Here is a 6,624-nt window from a genome sequence, read left to right on the forward strand (position 1 = left end):
AACCATCAAAGCCACAGGGTCCTGGTCACGTGAGACATTTTTACTTGGAAATGACTAGGTTTTAGTGTCTAAGTCCCACCAACCATGGGGGTATGTTGTGAATCCATATCATCCCAGACTCTAGTTTGTGTTTTTTATTTTTGTTTTTGTTTTTATTTTAATGGCAGATGAGTGGGTATGGGGCATCATTTCTCTCAAAGACTGCTTCTGGCTGACTGGTGGAAGGTGGTTGGCTATTGGAGAAATGGGGAGGGTAGCTTCTGAAATCCTGGGATGATGATGGACCTTCTGCTATCCCTTGTTCTGCAGCTGTACATTGTAGTAGGAAACTTAAAAGTTCTTATTAATAAAACTCAAACCCGAGGCCAGTTATTGGGGTGATTGCTGGAAGATCAGAGACACAGAACAAGCCACACCTATCTCACCTTGCTAGTTACTCAGGTGATCCTTTTTCTTCAGGCTGAAGCTTCCGAGGCCTCCTCCACATAAATCTTAGCTGAACCATGTTGTTCCAAGCCTAAATGCTTAACCAACCAAATGCTTAACTAACTACATGTTTTATTCCTTTAGTTCCTAGTCGTCAGGCCTTATATACCTTTCTCTTTCTGCCCCCACTCCCTGGGATTAAAGGTTGGGTTCTTGGGATTAAAGGCGTGGGTCACCATGCTTAGCTGTTTCTAAAGTGTCCTTGAACTCAGAGTTCCAGCTAGCTCTGCCTCCCAAGTGCTGGGATTAAAGGCGTGTACCACCCCGCCCAACTTCTGTTATGGCTTACTCTTCCCATTTTCTAGCCACCATTTTTGGCTTGATTCTAGTGGCTGTCTGTTCTCTGACCCCAGCTATGTTTATTTCAGGGAATACACAATATTTCAGGGAACACAATACCCACCACTGTACATCCTTTGTTGTGTGGCTGGGAACCTTTTGTCTGACAAGATACTGGTGACATAGAAAAAGCTTAGAGAGAAAAGAATCTTTATTATTTGATTTTTTTGGAGTTGACCTTTATCTGAGGTAGACCCAGCCTGTCCAGATAGAGACATGTTAAGAAGTGGCTGTGAGAGAATTAATGATTATTATGATGTTTTAGCACTCTGCTTAATTTTTTATCTGAGACAAGCTTTATTAGAGTTAGTTTATTTAAGTTATTTTCATTAGTTTAGCATTTAGGAAGCACAGGTGATCAGTTGCTGAGTATTGAACAATGATAGACTGTTATATTACATTTTTTTTTCTGACTGCCTGGATATTTTGATGGTTCTTTTGCCTCCAACTCTGTGTGGCCCTAGTTGGAAAAGTAAGGGGTGATACTTTATTCCTCTGGAATTGGTGAAAAGGCGGTGGATCCTGATGTCCTCTGGAGCTTGAGAGAAAAAGGCCCTGTTTGTGTCACTGCATAAGAAGAGAGATTTTTTTTCTGGGATGATAGTGAGATAAAGGTTTTAGATGAGACAGGTGGACCCTGTGAGGAAAGCAATTGGGTTTAGCAGCTTTAGGAGTCACAAGAATTACCTTGAAGGGCCCCTGCCACTTAGGGGAAGGGGGTGAAGGGTGCTGGTGGAGGGAAAAGAAGAACCTGATTCTTGATGTGGATTGGAAGTGGCCAAGGATTGTCATACGGCTGAGGTAAGGAATGGTCTGTGAAGCTCCATAGGCTATACCTTAGGTGACATAACAGGGGAGTTAACATGCTATCTAGAACAGTTGAAGGGTTGGACAGAAGCCCTGGTGTTAGAACTGGCCTTCCATATATTAGTTCAAAAGGAAACAAAATGAAAGAGGCTTTTTAGGAAGAGCCCTGAGCCTGAGAAGAGCCAGAGGCAATAATCTTACCCAGTGTAGGTGAAGTTACTATGACATATTAGTAAGAATAGTTTTTAAAGACTGGTTGGTACACTCCACCTTTCATGAGGGTTGAGGACAGTATGGGATATGAAAATGCCAAGGAATGTTAAGAGCCTCAGCTAGTGTCTGCGAAATATGAGAGGTGAACTCAGGGCCTTTGTCAGAGTGAAGAGAAGCAGGAAACCAAACCAGGGAATAATCTCTCAAAGAAGGAGGTCTGCAACTGTTGGAGCCTGCTTATTAGAAACCGGGTATGGCTCCACCCAATTTGAAAATGAGTCCACCATCACAAGGAGATGTTTAATTTTCCTGACAGTGGGCATATGGGTAAAATCAAGTTGCCAGTAAGTCCTTGGAAAGGAACCTCTAGCCTGGTGAGTGGAAAAATGCTGACTCCAGTACTTGGTATTGGAATCTGTTTTTTGGCAGCTCACACAAGAGGCAGTAATACTTCTTAAGAACTATAAGTGCTGGCCAAAGCATTGCTCATGGCCAGCCATGCCGACAGAGGAGTGTGCTGGAGGAAAGTCACGAGCCATGGTTACCTTTCTAGAACTTTATTGACAGAAGAGGGAGAGAGGGAGAGAGATGGAGAGAGTGAGAGAGAGAGAGAGAGAGAGAGAGAGAGAGAGAGAGAGAGAGAGAGAGAAACAGAGAAAACACATGGAGGATGGAGGGAAGAGAGCAGAAAGAGAAAAGGAAGACACACAGAGGCTGGGCTGCTGTCCCAGGCTGATGATGTAATTAAAGACAGAATCCTTACATCCCAGACTTTCACTTATTATAAAAAAAAAAAAAAAAGCAGGTAGATGGGTATGGGGCATAGTTCCTCTCAAAAACTGCTTCCAGCTGATTTTTGGACATTTGTTGGCTCTTGGGGGAATGGAGAAGAGGAATCTTCCAAGGTAGACAGGCGTTGTGGGATACTGTCTGTCATCTGTTTGTTCTGGAGACATGTGTCCCTCTTGGCTGTGGCTGGATGCTGGTGACATAGAAAAAAAGCTTAAAGAGGAAACAATCATTATTATTTTAGGTTGGTAGATCCAGCCTGTCAAGATGGATTTTGAAACATGTTAAGCTTTATCAGAGACAGATTATTTTAAAGCACCCATTTCCTTTACTGGTTTGACAACCAGGAGACAGTTGACCAATTGTTAAAAGCATCTCACAGTAATAGATGTTTACATTAAAGACTTTTTGTAGCACCCAGACACTTTTGGATCTGGGGGTATGAATACCTTTTAGGTGTTAAAGTTTCTTACTTGATGATCTTTGGACTCTGGCTCTGTCATGGTCCTGTACCATTAGCTGAACAGTGAGTTAGAACAGGGAACTGGGAAGAGAAAAGTTTATGATTCATGAGAATTAATTTTTTTGGAATTAGGGACAAGGCAAAGATCAGAGTCCTGTCTGTATGCATATGAGAAACACAGGCAGTAACTTTGAAGTGAGACAATGAGCTCTTTTCTTAGTTGGAAATCTTTTTTCATTAAGTAACTCTGAAAGTGCAATTAAATCTGATGAGGTAGATAAGGCTGTCCTCTGTACCTGACAATTGAAAGGAGAAGTGACATCCTAAAACTCCCAGGACTGAGTCAGTGGCTCTGGTGTCCAGAAGGAAAGACATAGATTGCTTCCCTGCAGTGTTCTGGTTTCATTGCCATGTCTGTAGTCAAGCCTCCTATTGGAGGTCTTAGCTTGGTGTACTCATACATCTTGGTGCCTGGGGGCAGTCAGCTGACTGGTTGTCTTTCTAGGTGGCAATTTTAACAAGGCTGTTGATGGCCTGGCAGGGCATTTGCTAGCCCAGCTTTTTTCTCACTTAAAACAGGGACACAACAGCTGTTGGGAGTCAGCGAGTGCCAGCACTTGGCAATTTTATTTTTGGGCTTTTATCTCTTCCCTGGCACACCTTAAATGCCACAGATGACTCTTTTTCCCATGTGGTCAGGAACCTTGCTCTCCAGATGCTTAAGTTTTATTTGCGGAGGTCTGGAGAACAAGAGACAGATTTTACTCCGTGTTCTGGATTCTTTTTCCTGATGATTGGTGGCTTAAGGTCAGCTTTTGTAAGATCTGTGAGTAGAGCCGGGCAGTGGTAGCACATGCCTTTAATCCCAGCACTCGGGAGGCAGAGCCAAGCGGATCTCTGTGAGTTCAAGGCCAGCCTGGTCTACCAAGTGAGTTCCAGGAAAGGTGCAAACCTACACAGAGAACAAAAAAAAAAAAAAAAAAAAAAAAGATCTGTGTGTAGGCAGACTGTATACTGATCCTTTTGGAAGATTTGTCTAGGGCTATAAGCTGATTTTTTGGCTTAGGAGCCATCCTGACTACTGTAAACTTATTTGTATGGATCTTAGCTGCTTTCAGACCTGTCTGTGTTTCTTAAGGCAGTTGAAAATGAGTGGGTATAGTTAAGGTGAGAGTCTTAGAAACTACCCAAGCCCACCAATTTGAGCCCGCCCCCTGCTGGCAGAAGTCAGACAGAAAAGGTTGCACTTAGCAGATGCAGAAGTAAGGAGGGAGAAGGATTTAGAGCTTTAGCAGAAAGCTTGGGGATAAAGTAACTCTTATTTGCCTGTTCACTGGCAGAAGTTTCCACAGTGCTGTTATGCAGCCAGGTTTATGCTGTTATGTGGCCAGGTTTACTGGTGCCTGCCCCTATCTGCCAATGTAGATGGTAAGTGTATCTGTATCTTTGTCCCATGGCTGTAGCTGAGAGAAAAATAAAAAAATTAAAATAACAAACTGGGATCAGACTCTAATCTTGGACATCTCCGAGAGTGGAGAGAGATCTAAGAATCAGCTCAAGTCATCATTTCTCTTTGTCAGCACAGCCTGAGGACAACCCCTGGGGTGTCTGTCACAAAGAATATAGCTCAGACTACAGCCTCGAGAACAGCAGACTCACTGAAGAATCATGGCGGTAGCAGGGTAGTTGTATAAGGGGTCCAGTGGAGGCGAGGGACGTGCTCAGTCTTGCAATCTCACTGGATGGGGGAGTAGGTGGCAAGCAGTAGCAGTCAGCAGGTCCTTGGTTGGTGTATCCGAATCAAGGCAGCAAATGTTGATTAAAGCAGTGCTGCTCGTGGCTGGCCACCACCTGTGGTGGCCATGCCAATGGAGGAAAGTCACAAGCCATGGTTACCTTTCTAAAGCTTTATTGAGAAAAAGAGAGAGAGAGAGAGAGAGAGAGAGAGAGAGAGAGAGAGAGAGGGAGAGGGAGAGGGAGGGAGAGAGAGAGAGAGAGAGAGAGAGAGAGAGAGAGAGAGAAACAGAGAGACCACTTAGAGAAGAGAGTGGAAAGAGAGACACCCAGAGGGCCTGCCCACTTTTTTAGGCCGGGATGCTGTCCCAGGCTGATGATGTAATTAAGGACAGAATCCTTACAGTAAGTCCTAAGAGGTAGGCTGCAGGTGGACTTTTATGAGTTGAGACAGAGCAAGATTATTAGGATGAGGGGGTTGGGGATTTAGCTCAGTGGTAGAGCACTTGCCTAGCAAGCACAAGGCCCTGGGTTCGATCCTCAGCTCTGGCAAAAAAAAAAAAAAGATTATCCCTGTGAGGGTGAAAGTTGTACTACATAGATTCACTGTGGTGGATGGGGTGAGACTTGGCCCTGGAGGGCTCCTGGTCCTTGCTGCCTGGTCAGCCCAGTTGTTTCCCTTAGAGATGATAAAATCTGATGAGACTGGCAGTGGAAAATTCCTATAGCCTTGGGGAGGTGGGAAGCCTCCAGTATGGCCATTATTTGGCCTGAGTTAGATATGGATCCCCCTTTTGCTGTGAGAAGGCCACACTCCCTCCAAATAGCACCATGGGACAGGAGGACATGAAAAGCATAGTTAGAGTTTATGTAAACATTTAGAGATTGTCCCTATGCCAGTTGGAAGGCACAGGTGAGAGCTATCAGCTCAGACTGTTGGTTAGTGGTGTGTATGGGTAATGCCTGTGCCTCTATTATCTCAGTATCTCATACTATGGCACAACCCACTTTATGGGTCCCTTCATACAAAAAGGAGCTGCCATCTGTGTACCAGGTATAAGTAGCCTGAGGCAATGTGCCCTCCTGTATGTGTGAAGGGTGAAGCAACACTTCCTCTAAGGTTTCAGTACAAGAATGAGAAAGAGAATAAGGAGCTCTGCAGCTGCTACGGCATGAATGCAAGGTGCCCAGCCCTGGCTGGTAAGGTCTAACTTCTTTGACAGATATGCTACAGGTGCAAAGGAGGGTCCCAACTGATGCCCTAGAGTTCCCTGGGAAAATCCCTTTTATGCTATATAGAGGGTGAAGGGATGGGTTAAATCTGGGAAATGAAGTGCTGTGGCCTGGAGAAGAGCCTGTTGGCGCTTCTGGAAAGGTTTAGTGACAGGATGGAGAAGAGGCTCATGTGGTGAGCCCTAAGCTGCCTTGTATAAGGGGCAAGAAAGGAGAGAAAAAAGATGGAACCCAAGAATGTAGGAAACCAGCTATTCCTAGGAATAACAGAATCTCCTGTTTAGTAGAAGGGGCTGCAAGAGACTGGATTAGATGCTTTCTGTCTACAGTAATAGCCTTGTGAGTTGGAGTAATGGTTAGACCCAAATAGGTGACCTGCAGAGTAGACAGCTGAACTTTAGAAGGAGATACCTTGTAACCTCAGCTGTATAAGAAATGTAGGAGAGCAGAGGTGTTAGTTTGGCTAATCTGTAAGGATAGGCTACAGAGTAAAATATCATCTACATATTGTATTAGTTTGGAGTCAGGGAGAGACAGAGAAAGCAGGTCAGAGGTCAGAG

This window comes from Onychomys torridus, chromosome 21 (genome assembly GCF_903995425.1).
Source record: "Onychomys torridus chromosome 21, mOncTor1.1, whole genome shotgun sequence".
Classification (NCBI taxonomy): domain Eukaryota; kingdom Metazoa; phylum Chordata; class Mammalia; order Rodentia; family Cricetidae; genus Onychomys; species Onychomys torridus.